The 23,259-nt window shown below is 36.9% G+C and overlaps 1 protein-coding gene across 1 annotated transcript in view; it reads right to left on the reverse strand.

The window, feature by feature from the left end:
* Positions 1-23,259, reverse strand: part of LOC129647285 (uncharacterized) — a 223,253-nt gene that overhangs the window by 54,925 nt on the left and 145,069 nt on the right. The gene's annotated exons all lie outside the window — the stretch shown is intronic.

Genomic DNA, 23,259 nt, shown 5'->3' on the forward strand with positions numbered 1-23,259 from the left:
GCTCTAATCATGCAATTCATGGACCATTTGTTTTCTCAACTGTTTTTATAAAACTAATAATCTTAGCTGGAGCATATTCAAGCTATTCTTAGTAACAGGATCATTATTAGATTTATTCCAGATCACTCTTTTAGTGGATCTGGGATAACTTTTCTGTGTTTCTTTTTGTACCTATTCTGTTTCTGTGGTAAACAGCCTAAGAATCCCTTATTGAGTATGGCCAAGTCACTTTCAAAAACAAACAACCATAGGTTATTCTAAATTTTGTCCACCAGATTAAGCCTTGTCTTTAGCTCTCCTGCAACTTGTCTAAATGATCTGGCTTCAGTAAGAAACTATATTTAAAGTCCAAAGCAACTGATGTTCTATGAAAGTTGATAATAACCAGGCAATTCAAGGTATTCACAGTAAATGATACATTTTCATTAGATTAAAAAAAAAGCCACCTTCCTCTTCCCTTTCTTCCTGCTACTGCTGCTGCTGCTAAGTCACTTTAGTTGTGTCCGACTCTGTGTGACCCCACAGATGGCAGCCCACCAGGCTCCCCTGTCCCTGGGATTCTCCAGGCAAGAACACTGGAGTGGGTTGCCATTTCTTTCTCCAATGCATGAAAGTGAAAAGTGAAAGTGAAGTTGCTCAGTCATGTCCGACTCTTGGCGACCCCATGGACTGCAGCCTACCAGGCTCCTCCATCCATGGGATTTTTCCAGGCAAGAGTACTGGAGTGGGGTCCCATCCCTGCTACTAGCATTCTCTAAAAACATCTATCTAGTTCAGGCAGGGTATCTCTTCAGCTAAAATACATCATCAATTTGGTTCTGATGGACCTCCTTAATTACATCTGTTATTTCGGGAATACTAGTGAGTGATTTTTTGGCTACACTATTATGCAAACACTGACCTGTCTGGAGAAAAAAGAGTTAAGTACATCATTTTGCCAAATATGGTACCAAGATACACGTATTTATATTCTGGCAATAATAAATTCAACTATAGTTTTATCTTATTGGACTTGTTGATAGACAATTAATGAGCAAATAGAGGTGGGACCATTAAATGAGTTGGCAGTTCATTTATCACTTTAATTCTGCAAAGTCTCATCCAACCTCAAAAATAAGGTTCTTGAAAACTACTATGAATGATAACTCAAGACTGAGAAAGATGAGTATGTTGCAGATGGGGGGAAAAAAGTATTGGGAGAATGAAATCATGTGAATATGAAGGTCCATGTCAATAAGCTCGCACTCAGTAAAACAAATTTTAAAAGGAATCATTTCATTTATCCTTCCATGTGTTAGAACTTTTCAATGACTTCTTCAGTGGCAGTGTTACAGAAAAACACTATAAAGCTATGTTGTATAGCTTTATTATATTTTATAAAGCTATTTTACTTTTGGAAATAATACACTATAGACCTTGCTCTCTGCTTTCCTCCAAATGTTGACTGTTAGAAGTTTATGACTAGGATGGTGTTGATGTTATCTTCTTATCTTTTCAGGTTCTGTCTCTTGCCTCCAAGTCCTGACTCAGTAGTCTCTCAACACATTTTTAGCAGTCTGACTCCACTTCATCTTTTTTTGTGATTCCTTTAAAAAGTCATAACTATTGACATTACCTCCATTTTCTAAAACATCATATTCGTTTTCTCTCATTCTCATCACCAATAGGTGCTGTCTATGTTTCCAGAACACCAGAAATTATCTATTTTTCAATGCTGGAGAGTTCTACAGAGGAGGGGAAAGAAGGGAAGAAAACCAAGAGTAATAGCTACTAGTGATTTCATTGCTCAGGATTATGCTAAAAGGGAATTGCTGAACAAGAGAGAGGGATATCAAAGAAGGAAATTTCAACATCAGAGGGTATGCTTCAATCCTTCTAAAGCCCTCTTCCAACTCCATAATTCGTTGAATTTATGATGAGGAATTGCAAGAAATGTTATTAGTAAATAAGAGAAGAATTTTTTTTTTTAAAAAAGCATTCAGAAGTCAAACACAAAATTTGCACTGCCTGTTTTCAGATAAAGAAACAGAAATTCATGAACATTTAACAGAATATCATTAATTTTTAAAATTCCAACATAGCAAGATAGAGGCATGAGTCATATCCAGTGAGCAATTTATTACCTAAATATGTATCTAACAAACAAAATACTATAAATTGAAAGTGAGCCAACATGAAGAATAAAATAAAAACCTGGGGAGTGATGCTGAAATTTATGCCACCAAATGAAAGAGTTGGAATTTCACCCAACAGAAAAAGATGTTCTGCTGCTGCTGCAACAGAAAATGGCTCCATGGTCTTGTGTGTGTGTGTGCGTGTATGTATGTAACAGAGGGAGAGACTATTGTTTTTGTGCACAAATATTACGAGGCCTTAAGTAAGTTTCATATATCTTCAAGTATTTTAACAATGCTGTAACAACATTTTGGGGTATTTGACACAAAAGACAATGACATTTCAAAGAAAAGCAGTTTTATGAAGATAAGATTCCATAAAGCTATCATAAATCCAATTAATGTCTAAAAAGAAATCCAGATTCAGAATTATGAACCATAATGTTTTATTTACATGGTGGTAACAAAGATTATACTAAGCAAAGTAACAGGTCCACGATATTTAACTGAATAAATTACAGGTGTTATAAGAGGTTTAGCTGAAATATTGACTCAAAACTCAGAGAAAGTCTTTTTGGAATATGTTCTCTATATAAAAACAAAATTATTATGTAAGTTAAAAAATTAATATGATACACTAGACTCATTAATTAGTACTTCGTAATTAAGACTAATTTGAGAGAAAATTAATTGGAACATATTTTTAAATCAACTTATAGAAAAATTTAAATAAATACAATTTTAAAGTGTGTGCATATAGACTAAAAACTGCTCTCTTGTAGATATTTTTAAAATAAGATGCTTCACAATACAGCTATAGATTTTTAAAACTGGCATACAAACTGCTGATAGAGAAACATCAAAATTATGCTATAAGCCTTTTAAAATGTCCTTTAATATGTATGACATTGATAATGTAAAGAAAGCCTGATCTTGGACTTCCCTGGTGGTGCCATGGATAAGAATCAGCCTGCCAATGCAGAGAACACAGGTTTGATCCCTGGTCTGGGTAAATTCCACATACCACAGAGTAACTAAGCCTGTGTGCCTCAACTACTGAGCCCTAGCACCTAGAGCTTGTGCTTTGCAACAAGGGAAGCCACTGCAACGAGAAGCCTGAGCATCACAACTAGAGTAGCATCACTCAACGGAACTAGAGAAAGCTCACACAAAGCAACTAAGACTCAGTGCAGCCAAATATACTAATTAATCAAAAACTTTTAATATGTGTTATATAAAGCCAAAGTGATTTTTCAAATTATAAATGGAACAACCTTCCAAAATGATGAATCATTACTCCTCACTAATGTAAATAAATAATCAAGGTAATATCTTAAGGAAAGAGACGTTAGCCTATATAATTGAAAAAAAGCAACAAGTGGTTGCATCTTGGGAAAATATTAAAAAGTTATAAAAGGAACAGGGAAAAAAACAAAATGAAAATTACCTGCATAACCAAATCAAATTATACCACAATTTTCAACAGAAACAAAAAGATAGCAGGGAGAGATGATAGAGCCCTGTGCAAGGAGGTGATGTTCCTATTTATCAGCCCATTTAAAGAATAAAATAACAAGCAGAAAAAGGCAAATAAGTGCACACAAGAATGGGAATATCGTCCTTAGTGATGTCTGAAAACAAACAAACAAAAACGTTCATGTGACTAAAGTATCAAAGCCACCAGTGCTGGGGGAAACTCTAGGCTCTGACTTTCTGCAGATTTTTGGTGCAGGCACTCATAACAGCAAAAGAAACCATATTACATGAGAAATTCTATTAGTCAGTAGTAATAACTAATTTTATGATGTCTGGAATCAGCTATCTTTTACCAAAGAACAATGTTTCAAATCTTACTAAGAACAGTAGTAATAACTAATTTTATGATGTCTGGAATCAGCTATCTTTTACCAAAGAACAATGTTTCAAATCTTACTAAGAACGGCTTAATATTATGCCAACCTGTCAAATAATGAGGGATTTCATCAGGGAAAAGAAAACACTGATAAATGAGTAAAGTCCTTATAAATAGAAAAAGATGTCTGGATTATACAAATTACCTCTAGGTAAACAAAGATGGGATCATTGACTCAGTGAAAGATAACTGAAAAATAAAACAGTGAAATCTAAATATAAGCAAATGCAACCAAAAAGAACTTCTGAGTCACTCTTGTTTATTAGAGATTTTTCAGATTTAGAGGATTGTCCTGTCAAGGTTATGTGGGATGTGCAAAAATTAACAGAATATCATTTTAGATCTTTCTGAAGATGACAAGTCAAATGCTAAACACATAAAATGTGAAGTATTTCCATAAATTTATTTCATCTTCCTTGCGTTTATAATGAACTGAATGACTATGCAGAAAAATACCTGAATTTTTAAGCCAAGACACTGTAGGCAATCTGGGGGCAACCCTGGTGGTTCAGAAGGTAAAGATTCTGCCTGAAATGCAGGAGACCAGGTTCGATCCCTGGGTCGGGAAAATCCCGTAGAGAAGGGAATGGTAACCCCCTCCATTACTCTTGCCTGCCAAATATCATGGACAGAGGAGCCTGGTGGGCTACAGTCCATGAGGGTCACAAAGAGTCAAACACGACTGAGTAACCAACATTTTCACTTTTCATTTTCATAGGCCATTTTGCTCTGAGTGATACAAGTCTTAATATTACCTCTCACATATAGCTTTAAATGCTACTTAAAATTAGTCGAATATTCAGTTCGGTTCAGTTCAGTCGCTCAGTCATGTCTGACTCTTTGCAATCCCATGATTTGCAGCATGCGAGGCCTCCCTGTCCATCATCAGCTCCCGGAGTCTACTCAAACTCATGTCCATCGAGTCAGTGATGCCATCCAGACATCTCATCCTCTGTTGTCCCCTTCTTCTCCTGCCCCCAATCCCTCCCAGCATCAGGATCTTTTCCAATGAGTCAACTCTTCACATGAGGTGGCCAAAGTACTAGAGTTTCTGCTTCAGCATCAGTCCCTCCAATGAACACCCAGGACTGATCTCCTTTAGGATAGATTGGTTGGATCTCCTTGCAGTCCAAGGGACTCTCAAGAGTCTTCTCCAACACCGCAGTCGAATATTAAATGTTCCCAATGTTGCCAACACTTATAATGCTGTGATTTTCTGATCATTTCTTATCATTGACAACATAGCTGTAGATACCATGGTAGATACAGAAATAATAAAATGCACCCTATATAAACATATAGTAAGTAGATTTTAAACTAGGTACAGTAAACTGCAAATCGGTGTGTGGAAGTAAAACTTAGTATGGTGGGTTCATGCTCAGTAAAAATTGAACATAAAACATTTAATGTATCTACTGATTGGCTGATTGCAACAGAGAGCAAATGAAGCAAAAAATAAAATAAAATATTCAGTTCTTTCACATAAAAATAATAAACACAAATGACCTCAAGGCAGTGAATCAGTTGGCAACAGAAGCCCCTCTATTGGATTGAACAAGGTGAAATTGTCTTTTTCATTGTTTAAAAAAGGCTGAATACTGGTAATTATGTAAGTTTCAAAGGAAAAGCATTAGTTAACAGTTAATTCATTTAATTTCATGAAATATTGTGATACAAACCAAGAAACAATGTATTCACCTACTGAAATCTGCATTTTAAATAAGTTTCCTATCACACAAAAAAAGAAGAATAAATATTCTCAGTGATTTCTGTTGCTCCCAGATTATAAAATTAAGAGATCAGGTTTCTAACAAATTTGAAGATATACTGCATAGATTATCAGGTAAAAATCATCATTCCTTTATTCTTTTTGGATGTGAATAAAGAATATTTAATAAGAAGATTGGTTAGGAGAGCAAATTCATATTTGGAAAAGAAAACCCAACAAAGTCTTTACAATAATATAATGAATATTTTTTTGGCCAAAGAACCATAAATTGCAAGCTTCTTCTAAATATTGCAAGTTAATAATTTTTTAAACAATTGATGACTATAAATAAAGGCAATGTATGTTAAGTGGAGATCAATCAATCAATATAATTGAAAATCATACAATGAACATTTAGCAGAAATCTCAAGGATGGAATTCTCAATTATGCCTGATTCTACAAACGTGTCTTAAAAATATTAAAAATTAATACGGTACTCAAATCTTAACATGCATATCCTATTATTAGATGCATTAAAAGTACCTATTTTGAAACATCTAATATTTGATTAGAATGAACACTGTGGCTGTACTAGCTAAACATGAAAAGACCTCCGTAACTGTTGGAAAGTGGCCACTCTTCCAACCTGTCCATATGTCCCCTTCTGTAGGGACCTCTCCCCCACCAAGAGTTCTCCATGTTCTAATCCTTAAGGAGATAATACCTGGCAGAGCATAAGGCCTCTAAGACTCTTGTATCTACTTTGGTTGGTTGGTATCTGGGTCATACCAGTCCTTACATAATTTGAATCTCTCCTCTGTGGTTCAGGATGGGGAACACGTGTATACCCATGGCGGATTCATGTTGATGTATGGCAAAACCAATACAATACTATAAAGTAATTAACCTCCAATTAAATAAATTTATATTTAAAAATATCCAGAAATAAAGATTTATAGGATAAAAAAAAAAAAAACACAGGGATAGTAGCACAAGCTTTAAGTTTGGAGTCAGAGAGACTATATTACAGAAGCTCTGAACCTTTCTGAAATTTCAACTTCTGAAACAAAGTGATTACTAGCTACCTGGTACGGCTGAATGTGGATTATGTGAAATGACATAAAGTGTTTATTATTAGCATGGAAGGCATACCATTTACTTCCTCCTCACCTTAGTAGAAACATAGTAAATATCACATTGAAAAATAAGCCAAAACTGCAGTCGTCCTTTGCCACAAATGGGTCATGTTTTAAATATTCATTTTTGAAATGAGAATTAGAGTGCATTTTCCCCATAGTTGGGCTTTCCTGGTGGCTCAGATGGTAAAGAGCCTGCCTGCAATGTGGGAGACCTGGGTTCGATCCCTGGGTTGGGAAGATCCCCTGGAGAAGGAAATGGCAATGAACTCCAATATTCTTGCCTGGAGAATTCCATGGAAGGAGGGTCCTGGTGGGCTATGGTCCATGTGGTTGCAAAGAGTCAGACATGACTGAGTGACTAACACTTTCCCCACAGTCGTTATATGAAAGTAGTTATGAATCTCAACATTATAAATTTAAATTTTATCCATAATTCACTGTTATACACAAAAAATGTATTAGGAATAAATAAATATATGGTAAGCAATATTCAAAGAATTTTATATTTAAGCTATTTAATCCTCAAAAACTCTTATGGAGTAGCATGTTCCTATGGTGCCCACTTAACAATCCAGGAAATCAAAGCAAGGTAAAGTAACATGTGCTTACTGACATTAGCAAGTTAAGTGGCAGATTCAGGATTGGACCAAGGACCTATGCTTCTAATCACTATAATGCATTGTCTTTGGGGTTATTTAAATCATAAAACCTATACATACTTAAAAAGTCAAAACATTGAGATTAAATGCACAGTAGTTTCTCAACTGGTCAAACTGAGCAAATGAAGCGCTACAGTGAATTTATCTTGCAAGCTGATGGCTGGGAAAAAAGCATGCTACAACATATTAGATCGGGCTTCCCTGGTGGCTCAGAGGTTAAAGTGTCTGCCTGGAATGCGGGAGACCTGGGTTTGATCCTTGGGTCGGGAAGATCCCCTGGAGAAGGAAATGGCAACCCACTCCAGTACTCTTGCCTGGAGAATCCCATGGAGGGAGGAGCTGGTGGGCTACAGTCCATGGGGTCGCAAAGAGTCAGACATGACTGAGCAAAAAAAAAAAAAAAAGTGGATTGTCTGTTATCAAAGGTTTTAAATGCTGCTATCATTGGCTCTTCACCACAGTTAAAGTTCCTGTGTTATCTTTCCTTTTTTTATTACATATCATCAGCTTTTACAAAATTTTACTTAAAGGGTGAGAAATGCAGCAGTAAGTCTATAGTCCCTGAAATGGGCTTGATTTCATTCTCTTCCTTCAGAGTGTCTTTTTAAACATAGTCTGCAAATAGTTTACAACTGGTTTTGGCCTGGGCTCCCCAACTTGGATTATCAACAGTGACCAGGCTCTTGCTGGGCATTGCCTGATTCTCATCTTCTTCAAACTAGACCTTTACTCTTGAGACTCCTCTGAACGCTCTGTGTCCATTTCTGGTTTTGAAAGATTGCTTTTTAAATTCACTTTTTCATGTGCTAAATGATTTATCTCTAACACTCTTAGTATTTTTAGATTGCTCTTAACATTTCATTCTGAGCATTTAATTACATTTTACTTTTAGTATCAAGGTAGCTGTTAAGTATTTTATTCATTTATTTGGTATATTATATGCTCTGAATACTAGTTCTTGTCTCTTAGGATTTTATTACTTTACTATTTTGTTTTCAATTCTTAGCAATTTTAGGTACCCCTAAACATTTATATTTGAGTGTTTTAAGGGTATTGGGGTTTGTTTCAGTTTAGACTGTGGGTCTCAGTAAAATTTTTGTAAGAACTATATTCAATTTTTTGGTTAAAAATGCATTTTTTCTTACTTCCAGTATTAAGACTTTGCTATTATATTGATTCTAGTATTTTAAAGCTATGTTTAGAATTTTAATAAAAGGGTGACCATTTAAATCCTTTCATTTACATAACTTAGCCTATTTTTACTAGTATTTGATGTCTAGTGATTTTAATTAACAATTTTGTGTCACAATAAATAGAAAAGGATCTACCATAAGTATTTGTAGTCCCAAACAATTAACAGATGAACTTTATAACTGCCCATTTACTCTAGACAATTTATCATAACAGTATAAAATAAATTATACCAGCAAAATAGGAAGGATTCTCATCTTTGGTTTATTAGTTATCTTAGTGGGGTTTCCAAGGAAATCAGACCCTGAGACTAGGACTGAGTGGGAAGTTTATTTGAGAGGTTCAGCATAACTGGAGGGGAGTGGGGAGGGTGATAAGAAGGGCAGGCAGCTAATACAGGGTGTGTTATTAAGTTAGCTATTGCAGAGGCCAATGGAAACTTAATCTAACAGGGGAATCTGAAAATGGTATAAGATACATGTCTCAGAATTGTCTAAGCCAGGACTGAGGAAGCTGAAACCTGTCAGCCATTGCTTAAAGTCTTTGCCCAGTGGCTTTCAGCAGCTCAAAGGCAGTCCCATGACTCAGATGCAGGTGCTGTCCTTTGGAAGGCCTATGTGTACAAAACTGCCAAGGGCTACAAAAGCATATGGACAGAGCATATAGGGACATATACAAAAGCTTATCTGGACATACACAAAAGCATACAGACACTACCTATTAAAACTGTCAAGTTGCTCCCAATCACCAGAGTGATCATTCCAACAAAATCAATTTAGCCCAAAATGTTGGTGAAATTTTGGCAGACCAGTTTTACCTGGAAGCTGAAAGTATGCTGACATACTTAGCATTACTGATAATAAGGTAGCTTGTAACTTTCTCAATTCAAAATGCTAACACAATAGGAGCCTCATACAAAGACACGAGGAAACATACAAGTTCAAGGAATAATAATGGCTTCTGATTTAACTCTTTCAGGAAATAATTCTTATAGACTCCTAAAATGTCACAAACAAGGACTAACAACCACCAGAAAAAAGAATGTGAAGCATCATAGCAAATAATCATTCAGGCTGGGCCCTAATAAATGGCTACATTCTTACTGAAACTTGAAGGCCTATACTACTAAAAGAAAAAAAAAATTCAAATAATGGATAAACTCATGTGGGGGATCCACAGATACTTTCTCCAAGAAAATAATATTGCCCTGACCTAAGCAAAATTTCTCTTACTCAGATTTGAATTCTTCCTCAGCTGTAAAGGCTTTCTTGGCTCTTCTCAGTATCTGTCCAACTTGCGTCTTAGGGTTGCACCTCCCTTTTGCATGTCCCATAGTATTTATGTTTCTTGGGGTCAGGTGATAGTTGCTGACCAGGAAAGCTCAGGTCCAGGTCCTGGTACCATTACCACAATGCCAGAGCTCCTGTCAGCAATGTGATGCCAAATCTGATGGATTACTATTTCTGGATCTTCACTCTGCTCAGTGTCTCACTTTGGATTAGTGCTTATAGCCAACTGAATACCTAAAACAGACTGGAGGGCTAAGTCTTGAGTGCTGTGGACCATATAAGGGAATCTTTGGTCACCTACTATCCACTAATGTAGGTTTATTAAAGTTTATTTATTATTTGGTGATCTTCCAAAAGCTAAACATACCACTGGAGAAAAAAAAACTATACACAAATTATGTATCTTAACCAAGAGCAATAATGTAGCTGTGAAACTGGCTCTAGTTGTGATTTTTTACAGAGAACTGAGAAAAAAGGTGGAAAGCAAGTATGTGTGTAAAAGAAATGACATTTTTCTTTAAACTATGCTATGCTACATATTGTGCTATTAATAACTCCTGAGTATAAACATTTTATGTATACTACGCCTACTTTTGTATCAAATCAAATTTTAATAACAAGAATAACAAATGTATAGCTGGGGAACAACATGGATGGACCTAGAGATTATCATACTAAATGAAATAAATGAGAAAGAGACAAGTACCATATGATATCACTTATATGGGGAATCTAATATATGATACAAATGAACTTATCTATCAAACAGAAATAAACTTAGAGAACAGAATTGTGAATACCAAGGGGGAGGGAAGATGGGAGTTTGAGATTAACAGATGCAAAGTATTATATATAGAATAAATAACAAGGACCTACTGTAAAGCAAAGAGAAGTATTATAATTAATATCCTCTGATAAACCACCATGGAAAACGAGTATGCAAAAGAATACATGTGTATGTATAACTAAATCACCTTGCTGTACACCAGAACACAACATTGTAAATCAACTACATGTCAATAAAATATATTTTAAAAAGAAGAAATTTATAGAAGAAACTTAACAACCTTCCAGAGCTTGGTTCATTTTCAAGAAGAGAAAACAAGCTAAAAGGTTGACTTGCCAAAGGTTGTAACAGTGATGAAAAGGCTAGGATCCAGGTCGCCTTATTTCCTCTCAAATATCCTTTTCACAAATAACTTTAAAATATTATTAACAGTTTTTATGCAATTTCCAGAACTTTTCATTTGTGATCCATAACATAGCACCTTCTTCATATACATAATACTTGTAGGAAGTATTACTAGCATTGCATCACTTCCCAACATAGACAAAGCAGGACAGAGGAGCTTGGCCTACTACAGTCCCTGGGGTTGCAAAGAGTTGAACATGACTCAGTGACTGAAAAACAACAACCTCCCAGTATGAGGATATTTCAGATATGTGTATCTCTTAATTTTCTAAGTGAAAATCAGGAAAAAATGTTTGTGTATGGCTATATATTAAGAACTACACTTAACAATTCCATTAAATGAAATACATCTGAACTACTATAATTCATTTAAATTTTACAGCAAGTCACCCAACTCAAAGATGAAGAGCTATTTTCTAAAAGTCATACCTTCTAAGACTAAGCAAAGTGTGGAAAAGGGGGATTTGGACTTGTTAATTGTAAAAAAATTACCTGAGTACTTTAATGCAAAATTTTTCTCTCCCCTACCATTTTTTTAAAATTGTTTTTCACTTCTCTTGAAAACTCATGTAATATGAGTAAAGTGCTTCTAACAGCTCATCAATCTATAAAAGGTTTTTAATCAACAATACACTACTATTTCATTAACAAGTTCTCTGGGTACAGAGTTTTTTGGCTTGGACATGAAACAGGCTGAAAGAAGCTCCACTCTGAAGAAAAAGCTGACTCAGAATCAAGGTCAACATGAAGACAGCTAGTCTAGTCCACCTGAGGGAAAGGCACACTTACAATAGGAAATACAGTGAGTACGGTTATACTCTCACAAGTGCACAGTTGTTTAATTATGTTAAGAATACAACAACTTTGGCAGGGGGAAACCATGAAAATCAATCCTGTTAACAGCACAGCTCCTATAAGATGTGTTTAGTTCCTGATTAGGAGGCTTGCAGAATGTTGTCTACAGGCAGAGGCAACACGAAGACTCAAGGAATAAACCTTTTCTCTACAGGAAACTCTGAGGGCACGGCACAAATGTGGCATTCATTAGATCTTCACAAGTCAGACGCTCAAAACCCAGAATGCTTAGACTCATTCCTTGTGAATGGGACAACCTATAACAATTCAGTCACAGGAATTAAAGGTTTTAAATGAACAGAAAACAAAACATGTTTTTCCCAACCTGTGAAAAGCTGATCTGGATTAAATGAATATTTAACTGACTTTCTAGTTTATTAACACACTTTCTAGTTCATGTCATAAGCTTTCCCTAGTATAATGTGATTTAAATATTAAAAGCTTAGGGTATAGGTGTTATCATTCTCATTTAGCAGATAAGAAAACAGAGAGACTGGGAGGCCAAAGCTCTGGCCCTGTACTGGAAAATTCTGGTGGTAGAACCCAAGACCTAGTCTAGTGCTCTGCTCCACCTTTCCACATGGTTTTGTTAGTTGTTAGCATTAAAGTTAAGACTTATTACATTTTAAAATTATATGTCTGTTATATTACAAAGTGATCAAGAGAGCTTGGAATTTAGAAAAATAGCACTGATTTTTGCTATGGAAACTATTTGCAGAGCAGGAAGAGACACAGATGCAGAGAATGGACTTGTGGACACACAGGGGAAGGAGAGCACAGGACGTGTTGAGAGTAGCTCTGACGTACCTACACTGCCATATGTAAAACAGATAGCTAGTGGAAAGCAGCTGTATAGTACAGAGAACTCAGCCTGTGGCTCTGTGACCACTAGATGGGTGGGGTGGGTAAAAGGGAAGTTCAAGAGGGACGGAATATCTGTATACTTACAGGAAAAAAAGAGTACCAGTGCTATTATTACTGTGTGGATCACAACAAACTGTGGAAAACTCTTCAAGAGACTGGAATACGAGACCACCTTACCTGCTCCTGAGAAATCTGTATGCAGGTCAAGAAACAACAGTTAGAACTGGACATGGAACAATGGACTGGTTCCAAACTGGGAAAGGAATATGTCCAGGCTGTATACTGTCACCCTGCTCACTCAAGTTATATACAGAGTACATCATGAGAAATGCTGGGCTGGACGAAGGACAAACTGGAATCAAGGTTGCTGGGAGAGATATATCAGTAACTTCAGATAGGCAGATGACACCACCCTTATGGCAGAAAGCAAACAGGAACTAAAGAGCTTCTTGATGAAAGTGAAAGAGAAGAGTGAAAAAGGTGGCTTAAAACCCAACATTCAAAAAACTAAGATCATGGCATCTGGCTCCATCACTTCATGGAAAAAAGATGGGGAAACAAGGCAAACAGTAACAGACTTTATTTTGGGGGCTCCAAAATCACTGCAGATGGTGACGGCAGCCATGAAATTAAAAGACGTTTGCTCCTTGGAAGAAAAGCTATGACCAATCTAGACAGCATATTAAAAAGCAGAGACATTACTTTGCCAACAGAGGTCTGTCTAGTCAAGGGTATGGTTTTTCCAGTAGTCATGTATGTATGTGAGAGTTGGACTATAAAGAAAGCTGAGTGCTGAAGAATTGATGCTTTTGAACTATGGTGTTGGAGAAGACTTTGAGAGTTCCTTGGACTGCAAGGAGACCCAACCAGTCCATCCTAAAGGAAATCAGTCCTGAATATTGATTGGAAGGACTGATGCTGAAGCTGAAGCTCCAATACTTTGGCCACATGATGTGCAGAACTGACTTATCAGAAAAGACCTTGACGTTGGGAAAGATTAAAGGCGGGAGGAGAAGGGGACAACAGAGGATGAGATGGTTGGATGGCATCACCGACTTGATGGACAAGAGTTTGAGCAAGCTCCAGGAGCTGGTGATGGACGGGGAAATCTGGTGTGCTGCAGTTCATGAAATCACAAAGAGGCAGACACAGTTGAGCTACTGAACTGACTGACTGACAGGAACAAATTAATATAAGACCTGCTTTAGCAACATAGCACTTTTTTCAAAGTATCATTAATGCAGCAATGTTGTAATGTGTAATCTCTCGGGAATCCTCTTTTCTATGGGTTCATCTATTTCCACTGATATAGTTGTCAACAATGATCCAAAAATGAGAGAAGCCTTTCCTTTTCACAGATGGTCAGGATGATGTGATCTCTGGGAACTCTGTCCTAGGAATCTAGCCACGTTTACTATTAATACATGGTTTTCAAAGGTAGAAATATATTTCCAATTCCAAAGAAGTAAATTACCAAGAACAAAAACAAAACCTACATAATTTGGAGCTTGGGGACTTCAGTTATCCCCTGCTTGATGGAACACTGCAGACAAGTCTACAGCAGAACTAACAGAGTGATCAAGAACATCTACACAGTTGTTTCTAGTTCCCAGCATATTATTTTCTAGAAAATTCATTTCAGTGAGTTACATCAATATGTGGACGTGTTAAGTCCCTTCAGTTGTGTCCGCCTTTTTGTGAAGCCATGGACTGTAGCCTGCCAGACTCCTTGGTCCATTGGATTTTCCAGGCAAGAATACTGCAGTGGGTTCTGTTTGCTCCTCAAGGGGATCTTCCCGACCCAGGGATTGAACCCAGGTTTTCTGTCTCTTCTGCACTGGCGGGGGAATTCTTTACCACTGAGCCAACTGGGAAGCCCATTATATATTACATATGGAAAATAGAAGGAAGAAATCAAAGCCTACCTTCTCCTAAGTGTCAGCACTTTGCAGAAAAACATCTATGCAATTAATCTCAAACACATCTTTTCAATTAAATATTTATTAATTAGAATTCAAACTACAGTTTCCTCCTGGGAATAAACAGAGTGTATGCATTTAATACAGCACAAAAACAGCAGACATAACCAGATTTACAAGCCTGGCTTTTACCCTATAAATGTTTTTGGATCTTAAGAGATAACAAATTCTTCATTATGGTGAAGAAAGCTGACACACTCCTCAACTGGGCTAAGGGTAAAGTGTCAAGGGTATCTGCTGCTGCTGCTGCTGCTGCTGCTGCTAAGTCGCTTCAGTCGTGTCCGACTCTGTGCAACTCCATAGATGGAAGCCCACCAGGCTCCCCTGTCCCTGGGATTCTCCAGGCAAGAACACTGGAGTGGGTTGCCATTTCCTTCTCCAATGCGTGAAAGTGAAAAGTGAAAGTGAAGTCGCTCAGTCGTGTCTGACTCTTCGCGACCCCATGGACTGCAGCCTACCAGGCTCCTCCGTCCATGGGATTTCCCAGACAAGATTACTGGAGTGGGGTGCCATTGCCTTCTCTGTCTATCAGTATTTACATTCATGTGCCTGTGAAATGACTGATACAGAGGAAAGAGTGCAATGGGAAAGAAGTACAGCCCCACTCCTGCAAAGCACCATTTGCATGATATGCTTCTGCTCAGCATATGCTTTTGTTTGCTGAGTAGGTGTGGAGTTTTTTGGTTTACTAAGAATCTGAAATTCCAGGTACTCTGCTTCTAAGTCTGCCACTGTAATATCTTGTGAAGGGACAAAATTACACAAAACACATTTTAGATTCTCCTCTCTGCTCATTTATTTATCTATCCTCTTTCCTTTCTTTACTCTCTTTCTCACTTCAAAGATAGAGATTAGATATGGTATGACTGACTTCTCCAAATAGACTATGGGAATAAAGAACGTCATTAGGTTTAACACTAAAAAGAGATGGAAATATCAGACCCCCTCACCTACCTCCTGAGAAAACTGTATGCGGGTCAAGAAGCAGCAGTTAGAACCAGACTTGGAACAACAGACTGGTTCCAAATTGGGAAAGGAGAACAACCAGGCTGTATACTGTCAATCTGCTTATTTAATTTATTTGCAGAGTACATCATGCGAAATGCTGGGTTGGATGAATCACAAGCTGGAATCAAGATTGCCAGGCAAAATATCAACAACCTCAGATACACAGGTAACACCATCCTTATGGCAGAAAGTGAAGAGGAACTAAAGAGTCTCTTGAGGGTGAAGGAAGAGAGTGAAAAAGATGGTTTAAAACTCAATATTCAAAAAACTAATATCTTGGCATCCAGCCTCATCACTTCATGGCAAACAGATGGAAAAAAATTGGAAGCAGTGCCATATTTTATTTTCATGGGTTCCAAAAATCAATGTGAATTGTGACTGCAGCTATGAAATTAAAAGATGTTTTCTCCTTGGAAGAAAAGCTATGACAAACCTAGACAGTATGAAAAAGCAGAGGCATCCCCTTGCTGACAAAGGTCCAGATAGTCAAAACTATGGTTTTTCCAGTAGTCATGTATAGATATGAGAGTTGGACAAGGAAGAAGGCTGATTACTCAAGAATTGAGACTTTCAATTCTGTGGTGCTGGAGAAGACTCATGAGAGTCCCTTGGATAACAAGGATATCAAAACAGACAATACTAAAGGAAGTCAACCCTAAATAGTTATTGGAAGGACTGATGCTGAAGCTGAAGCTCTAATACTTTGGCCATCTGATGTGAAGAGCTGACTCATTGAAAAAGACCCTGATGCTGGGAAAGACTGAAGGCAAAAGAAGAGGATAGAAGAGGATAGAAGAGGATCAGATGGTTAGATTGCATCACCGACTCAGTGGACATGAGTTTGAGCAAACTCTAGAGATAATGAAGGACCGACAGGGAAGCCTGACATGCTGTAGTCCACAGGATCGCAAAGAGTCAGGACTTAGCAACCGAAGAACAACAACAAGGTTTGACACTAAAGTTTACATGACTAAAAAATGCATCTTGGAAGAAATAACAAATGGTCACCTACCAAAAGCATTTTCTGGTTGTTAATAAGACGTAGCTCTTGAAGCTACAAATAATTTATTAACTCCTTTGTAGATATTTCAACATAAACCTAATTTTAGACGTCCATATTGTTAGTATTATACACACATCATAGTTCCTCTATTAAATCAACATCAAAGAACATAATTGGGTCTTCTCTTTCAATTCAATACAGTAACATTTGGAAACCCTACAATATATGAGACTGGTTTCAGGGTGCTCTTGCGTGTTTTCAGGAGAACAAAGAGTTAGAGATATCAGTGTGTACAAATCACCAAAAAAGCATATATACAAATAAAATACCATGGAAGCTAAGAGGTAGGAGAGAGTAATAACTCCTTTGTAATCCTTACAGAAAGAAGATATAAAGCAAATCAAATTCAGGTGGATGGAGATCCAAAATCCAATATTAAGGAACTCAGATGCAAGTCTATCTCTAAATATAACTTTCAACAAAAATTTTAAACTCCTCTATTTAGTTTTCTCAAAGATTTTACCCACTATAGATCCAATGTCTTGGAATGATCCCACTTAACAGGTTCCTGCTATATTTCATATGACCTCTGAAAATGCCTTCACTTCTAGGAAGCTCTCTTACATGGTCTCAAAATGCTCTGGTTATTCTCTGTAACATATGACTACCCTACCCACATTAATTTCTGATTATTTATATTATCAGTGTATACTTATATATCTACCTTAAACTTTGGGAACTTTATCTTTCAGGTACTGTGCTGAACTGCTTCACTTGCATTTATTCTCTTGATCCTCATACCAATCCTGAATGCTACTTAACAACATTTACCGTGTTTCATATGCATCAAGAAACTAAGGTTAACACACACTACATAACATGCTCAAACTGAAAAAATTAATAAACTAGTCAGGACATAAAGCTCCATAGGTCACAATATCAATCAAGCAATACTACCTTGCTTAACATTGTTGTAAACACTAAAAACTGCCAGATATGAGAGCCTGATACCATTACAATTCTATCTGCTTTGTGTATACATGAGACAACTGCACACCTAAATCATTTGTGGAACTTAACACAGACATCCATAACTCACCCTTGAAGATAATGGTTCATTTGTCCATAGTTGGATTGGGCCTCGGTATGTTGAGAAAACCCCACAAGTATTTCTGATGTGTAGTGAGTATTTCTGATGTGTAGTGAGTATTTCTGATGTGTAGTGAGTATTTCTGATCTGTAGACAGGGTTGACAACCAATGTACATTGCACACTTTTAGAATGCAGACCGATTTTAAATCTGTGCCAATTTGGGTTTATTAGTAGCTACCAGGAACACTGTGTTAAGTAGGATACCAGGGCCAGTGTAAGCTCAGATTATTTGGATTCAAATTTTGGCTCTGGCAGTAATTACCTATGTGACTTTGTGCTTGGCTTCCTTATATAAAAATGTGAATTATACTGGTATTTACTAGGGTTGTTGAGATGATTAAAATGGTTACTAAGAATTTAGAATGGTGCCTGGCACATGGAAAATTTCAATAAATATTAGCAGTTGTCATGGGAGTGGCACTCTTAAGTATTATTTACCAATTCAGACCTGAGAAACAACACACTTGAGAGTTGACCCTTAATGAGCTTAATTCTCTATCTATGAGAAAAGACGTTTAACATGTACACTTCTAATTCAGAAACATACTTAGAACAGAATTTATTTGCAAACTGAGGACTATTTGAACTTGAGGGTTTGTGGTAGTGAGGTGTATCATGGTGCAAAAAAAAAAAACCTAGTTGTGGAGTAGAAAAAGCATGAATTTAGAAGTAGGGTACTAGTATTTGACCCTCAGTTTACTGCTACTCAGTTTAGTAAATTACTCAATTTAGTATTGAAGTGTATTCAATTTACACTTGCTCTGTGTAAGCCAGAGTAAAATGTATGACTTTTTCCCATCTATAATGGTGGGTATATAAAGTTTTAACTATGCAATGTTTCTGTGTCGATTACAGGAGACGATGAATGTAAACATATTTAGCACACAGTTGGATGAATGGTACATATTTAATAAATTTGATGTTTCCCCCAAGTAAGCCCTTCAATGCTATTTAACTTATTTACAGGTAAAAGACAGTATAAACTGCCAAGTATAACTTATGTAGTATGTTAATAACATTTTCTTTATTCTGGTTCTTTGTACTATGATGGTTAAGGTTCTGGATATAATGAATGGACTACTGACAAAATTGGAGCCCCCATGGCTGATGACCTTAAGAGTCATCTGCAAGAGATTTGAATGGGAAGCCTGCCATTTCAGCTCTGGTACAAGGAAGGGCTTGATGTATTAAAGGAGCTCAGTTCAGTTCAGTTCAGCCACTCAGTAGTGTCCGACTCTTTGCAATACTGTGGACTGAAGCACACCAGGCCTCCCTGTCCATCACCAACTCCCAGAGTTTACTCAAACTCATGTCCATTGAGTCGGTGATGCCATCCAACCATCTAATCCTCTGTCGTCCCCTTCTCCTCCCGCTTTCAATCTTTCCCAGCATCAGGGTCTTTTCAAATGAAGTCAGTTCTTTGCATCAAGTGGCCAAAGCACTGGAGTTTCAGCTTCAGCGTCAGTCCTTCCCATGAATATTCAGGACTGATTTCCTTTAGGATGGACGGGTTGGATCTCCTTGCAGTCCAAGGGACTCTCAAAAGTGTTATCCAACACCACAGTTCAAAAGTATCACTTCTTCAGTGCTCAGCTTTCTTTATGGTCCAACTCTCACACCCATACATGACTACTGGAGAAACCACAGCTTTGACTAGATGGACCTTTGCTGGCAAAGTAATGTCTTTGCTTTTTAATATGCTGGCTATGTTGGTCGTAACTCAAGCAATACTCAAAATTTTCCCATGTTTTTCTATGTATGCTTGTTTTAAAAAACTGTCCATCTCCAGGATAGATCACATCCTGGGCCATAAAGCTAGCCTTGGTAAATTCAAAAAAATAGAAATCATTCCAAGCATCTTTTCTGACCACAATGCAGTAAGATTAGATCTCAATTACAAGAGAAAAACTATTAAAAATTCAAACATATGGAGGCTGAACAACACGCTGCTGAATAACCAACAAATCACAGAAGAAATCAAAAAAGAAATCAAAATTTGCATAGAAACGAATGAAAATGAAAACACAACAACCCAAAACCTGTGGGACACGGTAAAAGCAGTCCTAAGGGGAAAGTTCATAGCAATACAGGCACACCTCAAGAAACAAGAAAAAAGTCAAATAAATAACCTAACTCTACACGTAAAGCAACTAGAAAAGGAAGAAATGAAGAACCCCAGGGTTAGTAGAAGGAAAGAAATCTTAAAACTTAGAGCAGAAATAAATGCAAAAGAAACAAAAGAGATCATAGCAAAAATCAACAAAACCAAAAGCTGGTTTTTTGAAAGGATAAATAAAATTGACAAACCATTAGCCAGACTCATCAAGAAACAAAGGGAGAAAAATCAAATCAATAAAATTAGAAATGAAAATGGAGAGATCACAACAGACAACACAGAAATACAAAGGATCATAAGAGAGTACTATCAACAATTATATGCCAATAAAATGGACAACGTGGAAGAAATGGACAAATTCTTAGAAAAGTACAACTTTCCATAACTAGACCAGGAAGAAATAGAAAATCTTAACAGACCCATCACAAGCACGGAAATTGAAACTGTAATCAAAAATCTTCCAGCAAACAAAAGCCCAGGTCCAGACGGCTTCACAGCTGAATTCTACCAAAAATTTAGAGAAGAGCTAACACCTATCCTGCTCAAACTCTTCCAGAAAATTGCAGAGGATGGTAAACTTCCAAACTCATTCTATGAGGCCACCATCACCCTAATACCAAAACCTGACAAAGATCCCACAAAAAAAGAAAACTATAGGCCAATATCACTGATGAACATAGATGCAAAAATCCTTAACAAAATTCTAGCAATCAGAATCCAACAACACATTAAAAAGATCATACACCATGACCAAGTGGGCTTTATCCCAGGGATGCAAGGATTCTTCAATATCCGCAAATCAATCAATGTAATACACCACATTAACAAATTGAAAAATAAAAACCATATGATTATCTCAATAGATGCAGAGAAAGCCTTTGACAAAATTCAACATCCGTTTATGATAAAAACTCTCCAGAAAGCAGGAATAGAAGGAACATACCTCAACATAATCAAAGCTATATATGACAAACCCACAGCAAACATTATCCTCAATGGTGAAAAATTGAAAGCATTTCCTCTAAAGTCAGGAACAAGACAAGGGTGCCCACTCTCACCATTACTATTCAACATAGTTTTGGAAGTTCTGGCCACAGCAATCAGAGCAGAAAAAGAAATAAAAGGAATCCAAATTGGAAAAGAAGAAGTAAAACTCTCACTATTTGCAGATGACATGATCCTCTACATAGAAAACCCTAAAGACTCCACCAGAAAATTACTAGAACTAATCAATGACTATAGTAAAGTTGCAGGATATAAAATCAACACCCAGAAATCCCTTGCATTCCTATACACTAATAATGAGAAAACAGAAAGAGAAATTAAGGAAACAATTTCATTCACCATTGCAACAGAAAGAATAAAATACTTAGGAATATATCTACCTAAAGAAACTAAAGACCTATATATAGAAAACTATAAAATACTGGTGAAAGAAATCAAAGAGGACACTAACAGATGGAGAAATATACCATGTTCATGGATTGGAAGAATATAGTGAAAATGAGTATACTACCCAAAGCATTTTATAGATTCAATGCAATCCCTATCAAGCTACCAATAGTATTCTTCACAGAGCTAGAACAAATAATCTCACAATTTGTATGGAAATACAAAAAACCTCAAATAGCCAAAGCGATCTTGAGAAAGAAGAATGGAACTGGAGGAATCAACCTACCTGACTTCAGGCTCTACTACAAAGCCACAGTTATCAAGACAGTATGGTACTGGCACAAAGACAGAAATATAGATCAATGGAACAAAATAGAAAGCCCAGAGATAAATCCACGAACATATGGACACCTTATCTTTGACAAAGGAGGCAAGAATATACAATGGATTAAAGACAATCTCTTTAACAAGAGGTGCTGGGAAATCTGGTCAACCACTTGTAAAAGAATGAAACTAGAACACTTTCTAACACCATACACAAAAATAAACTAAAATGGATTAAAGATCTCAACATAAGACCAGAAACTATAAAACTCCTAGAGGAGAACATAGGCAAAACACTCCGACATACATCACAGCAGGATCCTCTATGACCCACCTCCCAGAATATTAGAAATAAAAGCAAAAATAAACAAATGGGACTTAATTAAACTTCAAAGCTTCTGCACAACAAAGGAAACTATTAGCAAGGTGAAAAGACAGCCTTCAGAATGGGAGAAGATAATAGCAAATGAAGCAACTGACAAACAACTAATCTCAAAAATATACAAGCAACTCCTACAGCTCAACTCCAGAAAAATAAATGACCCAATCAAAAAATGGGCCAAAGAACTAAATAGACATTTCTCCAGAGAAGACATACAGATGGCTAACAGACACATGAAAAGATGCTCAACATCACTCATTATCAGAGAAATGCAAATCAAAACCACTATGAGGTACCATTTCACACCAGTCAGAATGGCTGCGATCCAAAAGTCTACAAGCAATAAATGCTGGAGAGGGTGTGGGGAAAAAGGAACCCTCTTACACTGTTGGTGGGAATGCAAACTAGTACAGCCACTATGGAGAACAGTGTGGAGATTCCTTAAAAAACTGGAAATAGAACTGCCTTATGACCCAGTAATCCCACTGCTGGGCATACACACAGAGGAAACCAGAAGGGAAAGAGACACATGTACCCCAATGTTCATCGCAGCACTGTTTATAATAGCCAGGACATGGAAGCAACCTAGATGCCCATCAGCAGATGAATGGATAAGAAAGCTGTGGTACATATACACAATGGAGTATTACTCAACCATTAAAAAGAATACATTTGAATCCGTTCTAATGAGGTGGATGAAACTGGAGCCTATTATACAGAGTGAAGTAAGCCAGAAAGAAAAACACCAATACAGTATACTAACGCATATATATGGAATTTAGTAAGATGGTAACAATAACCCTGTGTACGAGACAGCAAAAGAGACACTGATGTATAGAACAGTCTTATGGACTCTGTGGGAGAGGGAGAGGGTGGGAAGATTTGGGAGAATGGCATTGAAACATGTAAAATATCATGTATGAAACGAGTTGCCAGTCCAGGTTTGATGCACGATACTGGATGCTTGGGGCTGGTGCAC

Source organism: Bubalus kerabau, chromosome 3, assembly GCF_029407905.1.
Source record: "Bubalus kerabau isolate K-KA32 ecotype Philippines breed swamp buffalo chromosome 3, PCC_UOA_SB_1v2, whole genome shotgun sequence".
Lineage (NCBI taxonomy): Eukaryota > Metazoa > Chordata > Mammalia > Artiodactyla > Bovidae > Bubalus > Bubalus kerabau.